Below are 17,670 nucleotides of genomic sequence, written 5' to 3'. Positions count from 1 at the left end.
GTGATAGCTTTTCAAATCCTCCTGACTCCAGGGCCGGTGCTCTATTCACTGCGCCACCTCAACATCTCCAGTTTCTTCAAATGGTCTGAACTTGACTCCCTTCAGCATCTTGGTTTCCCCCTTTTGGATGCTCTCCAGATTTTACTAAAATGTAACACTTTCCCCACTCCCCTGCAGAACTGAGCAGAATACTCCAAGTGCACTCCACTCTTGGTATGATCAATCCCTTCAGTGATGAGAGACTCAGAAGTTGGCTGGACCTTCCTGATCTCAGATTCAGTTCTGCTTACGATGTGGGATGTCACTGACCACACACAGATAACTATAATCTTGATAAGTGCCTTAAAGAGATGTAAAATTCATTGATAAAATGGTTTTTCAGCCAAAGCAGTAGACATCAGTGCCAATCTCTATCTTGCTTTTACTCTGTTTATGAGGGGGAAGGATGGGCCCTTCCTTAAGGGCAGGTCAATTATTTTTTAACCCTTTGCTCCTTACACACTGATTTGAGTATGGCAGTACTGGGCAGGTTCCTCAGTTTCTTTTGTGGGGTGGGGCATTGTAGGTGTAGTGCTAGCTTATAAAGACCTGTTCAGTGTTCAATAAAAATCTTCATTTGCTCAAAAAAAAAAAGTTATCTTACCTTGGTGGAAATATTTAGGCAATTTTTTCCTTTCTCCATCCCTTTTAATTTAAAATTCTTGATTAGAAATTTAATTTATGAGGCAAATATATTCTTTTTGCTTTTTGCTTTTTGGAGGGCAATTGGGGTTAAGTGACTTGCCCAAGTTCACATAGCTAGTTTTTGTGTTGTGTCTGAGGCCAGATGTGAACTCAGGGTCTCCTGACTCCAGGGCCAGTGCTCTATTCACTAAGCCACCTAGCAGCCCCCTTGCAAATATCTTCCTAATAGACTTTTTAAAAGGTAAATTCCATTCTTGGTTAAGAGCCTGTTTTCTTATGTTTTAAGCAATACTCCAGAAACTGAAATCCCATTCTCAGACACTATCTTCTTAACCAGTTGTTTATCTCTCAAATCATCTTTTCTCTCTTATCTCTTGCCTTCAGTAGATATTCATTGGAGAAAATACTGTCTGTGCACCTATGGTCATAGGTTAATAGACTTAAAGCCATAAAGGACTGTGGATAATTATTATTATAGAACAGTAATGACTAACACTAATATAGCCGCTACTATGTGCCAGCACTATGCCAAGCACTTTAGAAATATCTCATCTAACAACCACTTTGTGAGGTAGGCGCTCTTGCTATCTTCATTTTATAGTTGATGAAACCGAGGCAAACAGAGGTTGAGTAACTTGCCTGAGGTTGCAGAGTGAGTGTCTTCGGCTGGCTTTGGATTCAGGTCTCCTTGACTCCAGGCCCACTGCTCTTATTCAATAGAGGGGGAATAATCACTGTGGAGAAGGAACTCACCTTCCTCATTAGCAATAGCAATAACTGTTGACCAATTGTCACCAACAGGAAAATAAGCATAAAAACCCAATCCATTGGTCTTGCTTCTAGTTCATCCTTCACAGATGTCACCCAGGGAGCCAACTCCTGTAGAAAAGGGGCCAGCCATCCCTACCAATTGCCAACCACTCACTACCATTCATAAAAACAGGTAAGCCAGCCTAGTTGAAGTAGCATATATTAGGCAAGTCAAACCACTACCACTACCTTGATCACTATTTCTTTTTACACCCTGATGGAACTCAGGATGCCAGATTCAAGGGAATTGGGATTAGCCATGTTCCTAGCCTAGTACCTGTGGGGAGCCAAAGAGGCCTGGTTTAGAACTCAGATATTAAATCCTAATAGTGGACTTCAAAACAAGAATCTCTTTGAGATGCGACTTTTTGTTGTTAGCTCCTGAGTTCTTTGTTATGGGTTACACTTATAAGGATGTTACTTGAGTTCTGAGATCAATAGGCTATACACCAAGAGATTTGAGTTATTAAGAACTAAAATATTTGATTCAGCACTCAAGGATCTTTGGGCAGTCAGCTCTAAACATGTCTTTTGAGGATTGCAGCTTTGGCTTTGAAATTTGCTCTCATTTGTATCTGTTTATGACTGTGGCTGCTTTAGCAGATACCTGAGGCCTAGATCAAAGGTCTTACACTAAGACTTTAGTCTTCTAGATAACAAATCCTTATCAAATTATCTATTCTGTGCTACTTGCAGGATACAAGAGGAAGGTAATGATAACAAAACTTGAGTCCCCTTCCTTTATCTCTTTTGCTCTAAAAAACCTTGTCCTAAGAATCAATAAATGGAGTTCACCGTTCTTCCTTGAACTACCCACACAGCCTGGTCATTTATTATTCACATCTCCGAATCATGCTAAGTGCTGGACACTGAGCAGCCCACGGCAAGTACCCTTAGCCAACATCCTGGGGAGCAACCCCTGTGGAGATGCAACCTGTTAACTAATCCTGCAGGTGCTACAGCCATAGCTACTACAGACCCAGAAGGAAAGGTCTTGTCACCAAAGTCTTTGGCACAAATAGTTTAGTATCAGATCTGATTTTTTCCTGTGGAAATGACATTAAAGAGCTACTACCATCTATTTTACTGTTAAATCCTAAGTACCACGGGCCCTTTCTATGCAAATTTCAGCTGAAATATTCCATTTGTTGTCTTTCCCCTTTAGAATGTGAGCTCCTTGAGAGCAAGGATTGTCTAAATTTTTCTACCTCATCCCCAGTGCTTAGTATTACATTGTCATTCAGTTGTCTTGTTCACCTTTTTGACCGTTAGGGGTTTTCTTGGCAGATACTGCAGTAGTTTGCCATTTCCCTTCTCCAGCTCATCTTACAGAAGAGGAACTGAGGCAAACAGGGTCAAATGATTGCCCAGGGGTCACACAGTTAGTGTCTGGGGTCAGATTTGAACTCAGAAAGTGGAGTCTTCCTAACTCCAAGCCCAGCACTACGTCTATTGCGACCTAGCTGCCCCTCAGTTCGTTGTATACAGTGCTTAATAAACGTTTCATTCATTCCCTTTATTAGGTTACTACTCTGTCTTCCTTAGAAGACAGATGCTTCTTCCTTGAACATTCTACCCCTCTTCAGAAAGAACCTGAAATTTTTTTTTTTTAGCACCATGAGTTCTGTGGTCTTTCTTCTCTTTCCCCTCTTGGGGAGTCCTACAATCCAATGTCAAAAAACTGGTCAGGTATTCCCTTACCCTTCAGGCTCCTCTCTTCCCCCTCCTCCCTCTCCCCTCCCAATAGCTTTGTTTTTAAAAGGAAACATCATCCCGAAGATCTTGTATGGTATTTGTTGAGTTCCTTCACTTCTTATAGGCCTTAAATTTTAGGCATAATGCAAATCTAATCAGGTTATGATTGGCTTCCTACTAAATAGATTATAAACTCATCATATTGTAATAGGAGTCTGAAATACTCATTTGGCCTCATCTCATATTGTGCTCTAGGTTCACATGAATTAAAGTCTGACCTCAAAGGGTCTTTTTAGCATATTATTTCCCAACCCACTAGCTGGAATTATCCAAGAAAATCTCTAAAGTTTAGGTATAGCTTGAGCTAAAATAACTCAAAGATGGGAAACTGGGTTGCCCAATCTCACACAGGCACTCAATGTACAATATTGGTACTGGGTATAAAGAAACCTTTATTTCACTCACCATAAAAAACGTTTAAGATGCAAAGAACTCACAGGAACCCACAAACAACGGAAGAAACAAAAGTATTCGAATAGCCCATTAGATTCTCTCAAAGGTATATACATTTTGGGGACAACTGAACAAAGTATCACCCATGCACTTAAGACCTGCACTGAGTTAACTCAGGACTGGGACACAGGGTTGGCAATCTCTTGTGCACACACCCACTGACATGGTTCCAATCCTCCAGCTGCAGGGATTGGGGTTAATTCCTTTTTTCTTTTGTGGCTTTTTAATCTCTGAATATTTATTTTAGAGCCTTTTGCTTTAATATACTACAGAACAGTTAAGCTGATAAAATGCAACAAATAAACCGGTAAAATTTTAAGTGGCTTCTATACCAAATCACATTGCTCATCCAACAAACCCTCAAACAAAAATGTTTCTTTAAATAACTTTAGCATATTAAAAAAATTCTTGGGTATGTCAAAAAATTCAAAAATAAACTAAAAAACTTAAATTATTGACCTGCTACCTATTTTAAACTTATGGCAGATGTCAGTATCACAGACTGGAAAATCATGACCCTCAAAAGTTAAGCTTTACGTACCAAAATTAGAACTGGCAAACAATTATTTTCAAATAAAAAGATCACTTTTAAGTGAGAGAATATTCTGATAACACGTATTTAAACTGTGGGGAACATTACTGATTCTATTAAAAGTTTAAATTTGTGAAGTGATGCAAGAAGCAAGTTAAATGTACCGTTGGTGTATGAACTGTTTTTATCGATAATATCTTTAAATACTTTGCACTGGTCTTCCAAAATCCCCCCTTTTGGTGGAAAGGCATAAAATTAGCACAAGAATAGATGTGGGAGATGAACAGTGCCTAATCTGGAAAAAGAACCACTTTGCAAAGATGGTTTACATTTATCTTTGTCCTCAATCCAATCAAGTCTAAAAATACACTTATTTTTGGTCTACTTTAAAAAATTCAACTTAATACTAAAATGTATATATTACTTAAAAAAATAATTGCAGTCCTGGGTAAATGGTGACTTTTCCAACACTTCTTAAGTACTACTTCACCTGATGAACACTTATCTAATAATGTTCTGCTGCATAAACATTTGCTACTACATAATACAATTGTCCAGAATTCAGATTTGTGCTGTTGTATATTACTTTTCATGGATTCTTCAACATTACTCCAAAAGCACTTTATGTTCTAAAATTGTCATGCCAACTTAGTTTAACAAATCATAGTCCCCTGGTGATAATTTCAAGGGGCATTTAACATTGTAGTAACTCAGGATTTAAGATTCTGATATAGACTATGACAGGCAATTGTGAAAAATTAAGGTTCTTTTAACTCTCTAAAACTACTTCCAAATTTATATAGTAGGAAAAGACAGATTTTCAATGTATAAAAGATTTCATTAATGCACTAAAGGTGACCATTTTTACCATCTTCTAGTCACATCTAGCTATTCAACCTGAAAAGGCCTAACAAGCTCTCTAGGCTTGAGACTTGCCCAAATTATATGTTAACAGTAGTGATCACAAATCAGCACTCTAGTCAGAAATACATTTTTATTAATGTGCTAACAAGAAAATCCCCATGTTTTCAGATCAAAGGATATGTGTATGTGTGTGTGTGCACGCACATGTGTGTATGTAAAATTTATACTACTTTGTTGATGTAGGTTTACAGAACTCTTAAAATATCCAGATCCATTCTGATTATTAGAGGATTCAAATATCCTTCTAGGTTACAATGAACAGCCATCACAAAATCTCTTATAATAAACAAAATAACTTTTTCCCTAAAAGGCATTTTTTTTCCATTTTAGTCCATTCTTTCAGGACTTGCACTCCTTCGAGGACTTCCAGAAGGTGAGTGGCTTCTCTTTGGAGATGGTGATCTGGACTTTGATTGGCTGCTTCTAGGTCTTGATGGAGATCTGGATCTCGATCTTGAACGGGATGATCTTGATCTTTTTAAAGAACCTGATCGAGACTTGACTGAAGCAGATCTAGATCTATGCAGAGAGGCAGATCTTGGTCTTCGAGGAGATGCAGATCTTGACCTCCTTCCACGGCTCCTGCTTCGGGAGCGAGAATATCTCCTCCCCCGGGATCTTGAGTGAGATCTTGATCGTGACCTGCTTCTTCTTCGGCGGCTGTAGCGATGACAATCATAAGCATAATGACCTTTCTCACCACACTCATAACACCTGTCATTAGGATCAAATGGGCAGCGTGCAGGTGGTCTATCATACCGAGATCTTCTAGGCAGGCCTGTTGACAATTCAACTCTTACACGGGAACCACAAATCACCTTTCCATCTAGTCCTTGGACTGCATCTTCTGCATCTCTTGGATCTTCAAACTCCACAAAGGCAAATCCTGGAGGATTTCTGGCAATCCATACGGTTCTTAAGGGACCATAATAACTAAAGGCTCTTTCTAATTCTCCTTTGCCAGCACCAGTTTCCAGGTTGCCAACATATACTTTAGTCTCTCCTCCATATCTCCCATAGCATGACATGGTGCTTGGCTTTTGTGCTCACTACACTTTCTAATAACCTAGTCTGACTGAGGTGCTGCTTGCCTCCACTGGGGGGTTACAGTAACTACTGGGAGTTCTCTTCTTTCTTCAGGGGGCACAATGTAGACGAAATATTATTTCTATGAGATTGGTGCCTAAAGAGCTCTTAAACTTGGGAACTTTCAAGCTCAGTATTATCCAGGAGATAATTTCCAAGGCTGAGAAATCCCATTCTGGGGAATTCCAATCTCTGACTTATTCTAAGAAAAGAAAACAGAAAACCATAAGAAAACATTTAGGAACTGGAGGTCTAAAAGATTCCCATTTGAGCTTTCCATGGGTTTCTCCCACCATTTTTGCTCCTGGTAGAAATTATTCCCTCCCACCTTGAAGAACTCTGACCTGGAAATCCAAGGGAGGGAAAGCTAGAAGTAAGAAAACCTAACCCCTTCCACGAGTTGTTTTTATATGGTGAGGGGAGACATGTCTGCAAGAGTCTGAGCCCACCAGAGGGGTTCCTTCAGTCTTCTCAATACAGGGACAGGGTTCATGCCTACCTCCTTGGGATAGAATATTCAGACAGAAGTTTACACCCTTTAATTTCATCAAGCTGACTGAGGGGCCCACCATTGATGAGGCTCCTGCAATTAACACGGTGCTCCTTCCACTAGTCTTTCTCATTTATTTATGTTTTAGCCAAATGAGACCACTCTTGAACTATCTTCTATCCCTTCATCTCTGTTTTTATACCATTCTCCATGCTGGAACGGTCTCTTTCCATTACCATTTATTGAAATCTCTCTTCCTTACAGCTTAATTTAGGTGCTCTCTCTTTCACTTCCCTCTGAGATGAAAATAACCTTGCCCTCTTTCAGTTTCTCGTAGCACTTTTCTATCTAGAAAGTCTCCTCTGCATTTATCTCATTCTCTTTTTATCATAGTTATTGGCATTCTTCCCCTGCTCCATTAGATTGTAAACTGCATAAGACACATAACTGTAATTTTTCATCTTTATATCCTAAGAACTTACACATAGCAAGTATTTAATCAATGTTTACTGAATTGAATGGAATTATAGTCCAGGCTCCTTTCTATCTCTTAAGTTTTATGATTCTGTAATTTTAAAAGGATATGTGTTTGATCCTTTAGAAATTTTCTCTGGTTAGAAAGAAAAGCATAATACATGATGTTAAATAAAAAGCAAAAATTTAAAGATATAAAAAGGAAATGTGTGTAACCTCTCTCCTACCCTAGCTACCTTGGGTTCGGTGGAAATCTTTTCATAATTCTAATTAAGTAAATCACATTTCAACCCCCAACCCTCTGACTTCACACTCTTTATTAACAGATAATGAAGCCACAAATCAAATAACTAGTATTTATACAAGACAGACTAGTAAATGACAAGCTCAAAATAATCATAAAATAAAGTCCTTCTCAGCACACAATGCACAAATAGATTTAAAGTTAAGAGCACTGGATTTGAATTCTGAAGACCTGTGTTTAAATTTGGACAACTGTAGCAGAAAACAACGTGTAAGTAAGCATATAGGAAGAGAACACCTAGCAATGAACTAGTTATGTCTTCTCACTACTAAAATCTAGTCCATCATTTGGGAGTGAAGAGAAAATCTGGGCCCAAAGAATCCCTTAAACAATGGGGGGAGGGGGGAAGGGGAGACAACGACACAAAAGTGTCTTTGTGACAAACAGTACCCTCAGGTGCTACATAAAGAAAAATAACCCTAAAAGGTCACTGAATGCTGACTAATTGTAATTACTTATTTCACTTCTAGTGAACCGAAGATGAAATACATCCTCCTCTCAGAAAAGAAGTGGAGAACAAAGATGTGGAATGTAGTATACAGTGGCAGTCAATTTGTCTATTGGCTCTTTTTAAAAAATGATTTTTTCTATTACAAGGGAGTAGTAAAGAGAGCAATGAGAAAACATGAGCAATAAAAACTTAAAATATAACAATGTTGGGTATCAGTGCAGTGCCGACTTAGAAAACTATAGTAGTCTTAGGGGTTGGTTTCATTCTAGTTCTAGAACCAGGCTGTCTTTTTATTACTGCCCAAGTTAAAGCTTCTTTGAGCAGCCTGCTCTTAAAATCTTAATTTTGGTCAGAAAAAATTCTGTCAGGGAAGACATACATTGAAAAACTTTTTCCCATATCACTTTGGTTACTTTAGAAGTTTTGTGGCTCCTTAACACATTGGCCTGTGTATACTAAATGAAATGTTTTATTACTATAAGGATGTTATTTCTAAACCCTTCCAGAGATAAGAAGTTTAACTAACTACAAAGATTACTGGTACTCATAATTTCTAGGTAACGTGTAAGAGTCAGGAGCACCTTTAAACATACTCCTTATATGAAGAAATTATCATCACTGTCTTCAGCCAGTAGAATATATTCCATTACAGCTAAGTTCTCTTATAATTTAAGTGTCCACAATCTTCTTGGAGTGCTTGCTTTTGTACCACAAAGCCGTAGACCATTAAAAGTGGCAAATGCCTTCTTGCACCCTTCATTGTTACAGTTTATAGATCAGCACAGGACTTCATTTCAGAATTCCAATTCCTGCCACACTCTCAATAACAGGGTGCCCTCTAAAGAGCTAAGCTTAAGTCCCCCTGGGACTCCCTCCTTCCCACTCCCTTCCCGGCCTATACAATTTCTTAGACTGCCTTCATTCTATAGCTATTTTTCACCACTAATATTCTGATGGTAATTGAAGCAGGTAGGATTGGTCTAATTTTATAAGATTTACTTCTGTTGATGGCATATTACCCAGTGGAAGTCTGAGACTCTCAATTTCACTTATTTAATATACTTTCCAGGTTCCTGTGTGTCACATAGGTCACGATCACACTTTTATTATTTTTAATGTTCAGGCCTACGGGACTAGGTGTGTGTATACACACTTTGGTCTTTCCAAGCAAGGATAGTTGTCAAGTGCTAACTTTGGCTGGTTGTTAGAACTTGGCCACAATGATTGTTAATTATTATTTGTCCATGACTAGAACTGAGTTCTGCGCATATAAAAATAGCAAAAATAAAAGTGCTTAACATATGTAAACTTGGATTCAAGCCTGTATTATTTTCATAAGACACTACTCTTTTCGTGGGGAGGATGATGAATTGATGTTGCATGTGAGGGGCAGAAGTGGAATGAGAGGTTGGGGGAGAGGAATCTTTTTCTTTCTTTTCTTTGAGAGAAGACACACATGCTTCCATTTGTTCTCTTTGGGGTGAAAGAGGGAAAAGACTTAAGGAAAAGTAGGTTTTATAGAAGAGCTAGTTCTTTAACATGCTTTACCAACACGATTTCTAGCTTGTTTTTCTAGAGATTTGGGGGAATTTCCTCTTGGTTGAGATCAGACTCCTTCTTTTTCCTACCCTACCACTGGGCTATTTGTCTCCCAGTAAGAGGACTCACTCACTATGCACATAAGCTGGTATATTCTAATCTGTATAATTTATTTGATTTCTGTTTATTACCTGCTAAGATAAATTAATTTATTCACTATTCACAATTTCTGATGGCCTTTTGTAGCAACTTCCATTTGGTAGGAAGGAACCAAGCCTTGGGACTTAAGTTAGCCCCAGGGCATGCTGAAGCAAGTTCAGATAGGCTAGAGAGAACCTATCTTAAATTATTATATTATTATATATAAATTATATTATTAACCTATCTTAAATTGTCAAGTGAGTATTTACACCTCAGAAATCAGCAAATGCTAAAAACCAGGGCTCTGTTTACAATTTTGTTGACTGAATACATTCAAGAAAAGGATCAAGAAAATGTTAATAACACAGGTTAAACTTTAAAAAAAAATTTCTCAGAGAGTCAGTTGTTAAACATTTACCAACACATCCTTGGCTATACCCTTTCCTCTTTAAGAAATAACAACTAAAGAAACAACTTGTACACAGGAAGTTATTTCCCCCAAATTACAGGGGTGGGGAGAAGCTGCAACAGATAGACAGATAACATCTATCTAATGCTTATAATTGTAGTCTAAGACTTCCTCTCAGAGAACTAAGCAGTCAGCTTAGTGGCCTCAATCTCCTGTTCTCCAGAAGGTAAGAAGGACAATAGTTAGCAATCCTATAGCTCTTTAAGGTTTGCTAAGCACTTTACAAAGTATCTCATCTTATCCTCACAAATACCTTTAAAAGTAGGTCCCATAATTACCCTCATTTTATAGATGAGGAAATTGAGGCAGACATAGGTTAAGTGATTTGCCCAGGGTCTCAGAGATATTATGTGTGTGAAGCTGGATTTGAACTCAGGTGCCACCTAGCATTGGGTAAGATGCCAGAGATACTAATTCAAGTCTCCCAGTGACCTACATTTAGACAGACCCATGTGAACAAACCCATAGCCTGCATGAGCATGCTCACACATGTTATCTCATTGGATTCTTACAATAATCCTATGAGCTAGGTGCCATTTTTATCCTTATTTTACAAATCAGTCTCAGAACTTATCAGTGGTAGCCTGCTTCAAAGAAAGAATTATAATTGAGACAGGATATTGAATTTAATTGTCAGGGAGTCCTCAACCATTAAGTAGCAATAAGGTTTTGATACCCAGTGCTCTCAAGGTATATAATTGAGGCTCCCAAGCCACCTAACCTTAGTATCATTATGTATTGTAAAGTGTTTTCCTGGATCTATAAAAGAGAACAATGGTTTATATAAGTCCTTAAAAGATCACTTATATTTCTTTTTGAAAATTATAAAGTAAAAAATTTTAATTTCCTTTTTTTATTGTGAACTTTATTATAAGACAAATATTTAAAATTACACTGCATAAGAAACTTTGGAACTTCTGTCACATGATTTTTTTTTTAATAGGAAGTAAGTATATGAATTTAAATACCATTCATTAGAGCAAAGCACTCATTGTCACTGCTATTCAGAGGAAAGTTAGAATGGACTCAGGAAAGATTGGTGAGGTAGGCACTAAGTTTTTCATAGCCTTAGAGTAGTCTCCAACTCCATCTACCTTTCTGGATGCTAGCATGGTGAATTTTAGCTTCTGGAAAACCTATGCTGGGCTGGGTTCTCTATTAATTCCCCCAGCAATAAAATGTGCATTTTGTCCATGGTTATAGTAAAAATCAGCCTAGCCTTTTTGGCTACACTCTGTTACTGATGTTCCCAAAGTAATGTGCCCTGACCTCTTGTTCCAAGTCTCTTTTGTGTTTTGGGAGAAGGGTTCCACCCCTCTGTCCATTATCCAGCAGGCTTAACACAATTTTTTTCTCACTATGATCTGACAGATCTAAGTTAAGTTTCTCTGAGGAAAAACCTTGTAAGGTACATGGTCAATTTTTTTAGCTTTTGTCTGTTTTTCAAAACTGCAGTTTTTGATTAACCATATCCACTCTGCATACCTGAAGGGCACCTTTTGCATATACATATTGCTAATTTTACTCACTCCACTCATTCACTAGATCTCTTGGCTCTGTCTGCTATGATCCCTTCCAAAAGTACTGCTTTTTCATTACTGCTCCCTGAATCAGGACTTTTCTCCTCCTCTTTGGTGGGATGGTATTAAGACACTTCAGAGTTGCCATACTGCCTGTCCAACCTCTGCAAATATTTGAGATGCAAGAGATTGTATGTTCAAGGAGCATGGCAATTAATCAACAAATACTTACTGAGTACTTGCTCTGTGTCAGTGTAGGACACTGAGGACACAAAGAAAGTGAAAGGTCCTTGATCTTGAGGCCCTACAATCTAGGGAAGGGAGATGCATTCATATTTAGGAATATACAAAATTCATAAGATAATTTTGGGATGGAAGTCCCTCACAACTATGGGGAATCAGGAAAAGCTTTTGTAAGACAGTGGCACTTGAGGCAGGCTTTAAAAAGGGATTCTAAGAGGTGACTGTGAGGATCAGCTTAGGTGAGAGAAATTTTCCCAAGTGGTTACTCTGAGTGACTATAACTGAAATCAGAACTTTTCATTTAAACTCCCTAAATGTGAATAGGAAGGAAGCAAATGGACTTAGGGACCACTATTCTGCCCCATAGATTTAAAATGAGCTAATTATTTCTAACACTGTTACAGCACAATAAGGCATACAAAATAAAAGGTAAGTCCCCTGAGACTTTCCATTAATTTCTCATGTTTCTTTGAATCCCTCCCCTCCAAGTCCTGCATTACCTTCGAGGTATATCCTGGTCAGGACTCAGTGTATCACACTCCTGATGTTGGGATATCCTCCTGAAAAAATAATGTTTTCAATGATGAGTTTATCATAATGATACAACAATCTGCTCCCCACACTACCCCTGATACTGTTTGTATGGCTACTGAAGAGAGGATCTTTCCCCCCAGTGAGCCCTGTACATTTTTATTGGTTCATTCTGTTCTTACCAGGAGGGCCTTAAACCTATTCAACAATTATTATGTAGTAGATGTATGTGTGATAATAACTAAGAAGGAGGCCACTAATTAATTTTTGAGAATATACGTTTTAGGCAGCTCAGTTAATGCTGTAACAGACTTGTCTTCTTTCCTATACTTTATATTTACCCAGAACTTATATTCTCCTGAAGATCAGAATGGTATTATATCTTTAAAATATCTTCAATCTTCATATTCAGTGAATATTCCTCAAATCAAGTCTTTGAGGAAGCTCTAATCTTACCACTAATAGCTAGTTTTCAAATAACTGAGTAGATAGTCACCCGTGTTCAAATTTGCATAGTACAGTGAAAGTTTGACAATGACACTTTTTTTTTACAAGATTTACAATAAGACTTCCAAGTAGGCAATAACTCTTTAGTTAGATATTTGATAATACTTTAAAAATAGCAGTACAATGGTTATTTGAATGTATTTGCTGGAGTTTTTCCTAAAACAAAACAAAAAACTATTGTCAAATTACTGCTAAATCCTTAAGTTTAAAAATGACACCTTGGGGCGGCTAGGTGGCACAGTGAATAGAGCACCAGCCCTGGAGTCAGGAGGACCTGAGTTTAAATCCAGCCTCAGACACTTAACACAAAAACTAGCCTTGTGACCTTGGGCAAGTCACAACCCCAATTGCCCTCCAAAAAGCAAAAAAAAAAAAAACACAGAAAACTAGCCTCCCCTTCAGGGCAGATATTTTTCCTACCACTAATAATGGCAATAGCTAGTGTTTATATAATAGTTTAAGGTTTGCAAAGTACTTTACATGTATCATCTCATTTTATCCTCACAAGAACTCTGGGAAGTAGGTGCTATTATTATCCCTACTTTACAGATGAGGAAACTTAGGCAAACAAAGGAGAAGCTGATTTGCCTAGCATCACACAACTAGTAGGTGTCTGAAACTGGATTTGAACTCAGGCTTTCCTGACTTGCAGACCCGTGCTTTATCCAATGGACCACCTAGCTGCTAAAGGAAGGTTGCTAATTATAGAGCAGGTATTCTAGTAGGTATAGAAGGGGTGGGAAGATCTGGAGTTAAACACTATGGGATTAGGGTTCTGGTAGATGGGAGTTGAGAACAGACAGCTGGGAATGGAGAACAAGTTTATTATCTGCAGCTGGGTTTTAAAATCACTAGAATGGAAAGGGTATAAGGAAGTAAAAGTGTGTTAAGCACAGAGTGAGTAAGTCTATGTGAAATATCAGTGGTCAGAAAGAAGTTCATTCTGGGACATACATAATTAGATTGTTCAAGTCCTCCCTGGACTTGGTGACAAGGAGATGATGTTGTATCTTATGAGGCCTTAGGAGACCTAGCTCACAGCAGAAACAGAAGAAATCTGCAGATGACATAAAGTTGGGAGAGATGTCAGATTCAGACACTATAATGGTTCTTGACAGGTTAGAACATGGGGCTGAATCTAATAAGATGAAGGTTAATATGGATAAATGCAAAAATTTAGACTTATTTAAAAAAATCATTGTCACAAGTATAGATGGGAAGGTGTGGTTAGATAAGTTTTACTTTTAAAAACTCTGGGCATGAATTCAGTGACTCAATAATATGACATGGCAACCAAGAAAACTAATGCAGGAAGAGAGATGTAGCTTCTAAGAATAAGGATGTGATAAACTGTGAGAGAACTCCACTCGGACTCTGCTCCACATCTAGATCATTGTGTTTAGTTGTTAGCACCATGTTTGGAGAATTGGTAAATTGAGGATGTCCAGGAGAATGCAATCAGAATAGTAAAAGGCTTTAAATTCATGCCATATAAGAGTCTGCTGCAGGAAATGAGGATGCTTAGCCTGAAGATGAGGGAGAATATAGTTGTTTAAAAATACTTAATAAGTCATGTGCAAGAGGGATCAGACTTGTGGTCCCAAGGAGCAGATTTTGGAACAATGGGTAGAAACTGCAAAAAGGGAAATTCAGATCAGTTCAAAAGTAGAATGGACTCCCTGAAAAGTAGGGGATTTTTCCTTTCTGGGGGTCAAGTAAAAGCTAGATGATCATGTATTGGATGTGTTGGAGTGGACATTCTTTTTAGGGGCATGGTTTGGACTAAAATGGCTGTTTAGGTCTCTTCCAACTCTGAAATTCTATAACAGATCTGAAACTTACCATCTCATAATATGACTATTATAACAGCAATAACAGTTGATCTCCCTGACTCCAGTTTCTTCTGACTTCAATTTATCTTGAATACTGTTGACATAGTAATCTTAAACAAGACTTTCATTATTTCACGACTCTACTTAAAAGGTTTACTTTGCCCAACACAGCAAGGATACAGTGGCACTAGCTTAGGGGAACATGGTCATCCCCACCTCCCGCAACTCCATATAGAAACACAACTGTTCATCAAGGCAGGATGTGGTGATTCATATGTAATTCATGAGGTCTTTAGAAATACACCAAATCAGAAGGGGCTAATGGCTAGAGCATTTTATGCCTTTAGGTGAACACCAAGAAGTCAGGGCCAATCAGGTTCTAGGGACAACTTTGACTCCTTTTAGGGAAAGCTAATCCTTGACAAGGACAGTCATCTAGGCTGGAGTCAGGAAGACCTAAGTACAAATCTGACTTCAGACTTACTATTTGTGTGGTTTTGGGCAAATCACTTAACCTCTGCTTGCCTTAATCCACTGGAAAAGGAAATGGAAAGTCACTCCAGTATCTTTGCTAAGAAAACCCATGGACAATATGGTCGTGAAGTGCCAGAATTAACAAATGACTTAATTAAAAAATGACAAAGGAAGGAAGAGAAGGGGTTTGGGCTTACCCTATGTTGTGGGGGGGAAGAGAAGGAAGGGAGATTTCAGGGAAATGCTGCTAAATAAAATATTAGCCCTGTCAAACCCATCTCCCCACCTTGTCATCAGTTCCCCCCCACCCCCCACCAATGTTTTGCTCTAGATAGCCTGGGTCCCTTGCCTAAAAATACATTAAAAAGCCTTGACATGTGATACTCTCCAAGTCTGGTATATTCCTCCTCCTTCTACCCTCCCCTCAAAAATCTCTCTCCAGGTTTTAATCACTGGATTAGCACAAAATCTACATCTTCTGAAATCAATCTAATGATTTATCTTCTCTTTGAAAGTCTATACTGCCTTAAGGAAAGTAGCCTTAGGGGCTATTGTAAGCCAGGCCTCAGGTCCAGTGGTTCAGGTTGAGGACTAAAAAGATATGAGTCATCTAGCAGATCACCTAATAATTAAAAAAAAAAGTTTACTTAAACATAGTGTGGAAAAAGATATTCAACAAACACACAGCACTGATTCCTGCCTCTATCTGGGCCTTTGTGATCCATTGGTTTCAAGTCTAGGGAAGGAGCTCCTTGACTCTCAATGGTTCAACTCTTCATCTCCTGGGCCAATGAAAAAAAATTTAAGATTTTTAAAATTTATTTAAAATTAATTATTTAAATTAAATGAAAAATCTATTTAAATTTCTAAAAGAAATCTAAAAATCTAAGTTTTAATTATCTTTTAAGGAAAAACTAGCGTAACATTTATTGGATGGTTGCTGTTCAATCGTTTCAGTCACATCTGACTCTTTGTGACTCCATTTTGCTACTAGAGCAGTTTGCTGTTTGCCATTTCCTTCTCTAACTCATTTTACAGATGAGGAAACTGAGACAGTTAAGTGACTTGTCTAGGGTCATATAGCTAGTGTCAAGTCTTCTTGGCTCCAAGTTCAGAGCTCTATCCACCAGGCCTAGCTGCCTATTGGGTAAGAGCTTAGGAAAAGCTAGCCTAAATGGCAGGGCCTTAGAAGACACTAGCCAAACCTATGCAGCAGGTACCCTAGGAGATAATACTCCTAATATATGTGCAATATAAACTTGAAAAGCTATTCGTTCTGAAGGGCTTCAAAAGCCAGGAATCTTTATTTTACTTACTAGCCAAGAGGGAAGCACTAGTTTCCTGAACAGAGGAATGACATAGATATGGGCTTTCTACCATCACAGTCTGTAAAATGTACACAACCTTTGACTTGCTCTCACTCATATCCATATATTCAATTAACCACCAAACCTTGCTGTTTCTATCCTCACAACACGTCTCTTCTTTTCATTCTCGTGGCCACCACTGATTCAAGCTCTCAGCACCTTTCACCTGTACTTCAATAGCCTTCCCATTGGTCTTCCTGTCTCAAGTCTCCAAAATCATTCTCCACTCAGCAGCCAAATTTCCAGGTAACCTAGAAACTAGGTCTGATCATGCTACCTGTCCTCTACACTCAATAAACTCCAGTGGCTCCCTATTACTGCTGGAATCAAAAATAAAAACAAACCAAAAAAAACCTCCTCTAACTTGGCTCTTTTCTACTTTTCCACCTTACTTCTCTTCACACCCTCTACAATACAGCTGTGCTGACATTCATGCCGTTCCTTTCACACAACCCTTCATCTCCTGTCTCTCTGTGGCTGTCCTAAAAGCCTGAAATGTTCTCTCCTCACTTTTGACTGAAGTTTCTCTGTCTTACTACAAGATTCAGCTCAAACCACCTTTGGGAGGAATAGATTTCCCGTCCCCCTCTACTTCCCCAGTTATTAATGCCTTAACCTCCTATCTACTCTATAGCTTGCATGCACCTTGGTCTTTACATGTAGTCCTCCATCTTGTATGCAGAGGCGATGTTTTCACCCTTCTTTGTATACCCAGCACTTAACATTGCAAGTACGTGTTTAATAAATGCTTTCTTATTGATTAACTGACTCAAGAGATTTCACTATAAAGTGTATACCCCACCTTAGGGGTCACTAATGAAAGGAAGTCCCTATATACACCAAAATATTTCTAGCAGCACTTTTTGTAGTAGTAAAGAACTGGAAAGAAAGTAGATACCTATTGACTGAAGACTGGCTAAGTGGTATATGAATGTAATGGAATACTATTGTGCTGTAAGAGATGATGACTGAGTAAAGACAAGCTTAGGGAAAGCCCTATTATGGGAAGGGGAACCTTCGGCCTCAAGGTCACTTGTGGCCCTCTAGGTGCTCAAGTACAGCCCTTTGACTGAATCCAAACTTC

General features: G+C 38.4%; 1 pseudogene; it reads right to left on the bottom strand.

Moving 5' to 3' along the window:
* Window positions 1-3,621: 3,621 nt before the first annotated feature.
* Window positions 3,622-17,670, bottom strand: part of LOC138142969 (serine/arginine-rich splicing factor 7 pseudogene) — a 15,251-nt pseudogene continuing 1,202 nt past the window's right edge.

The sequence above is a fragment of the Petaurus breviceps genome, unplaced genomic scaffold, assembly GCF_028583685.1.
Source record: "Petaurus breviceps papuanus isolate PSGF00001 unplaced genomic scaffold, PetGlider_PUasm1.0 90617, whole genome shotgun sequence".
NCBI classification, from domain to species: domain Eukaryota; kingdom Metazoa; phylum Chordata; class Mammalia; order Diprotodontia; family Petauridae; genus Petaurus; species Petaurus breviceps.
This window is presented reverse-complemented; position numbering and strand designations above follow the sequence as displayed.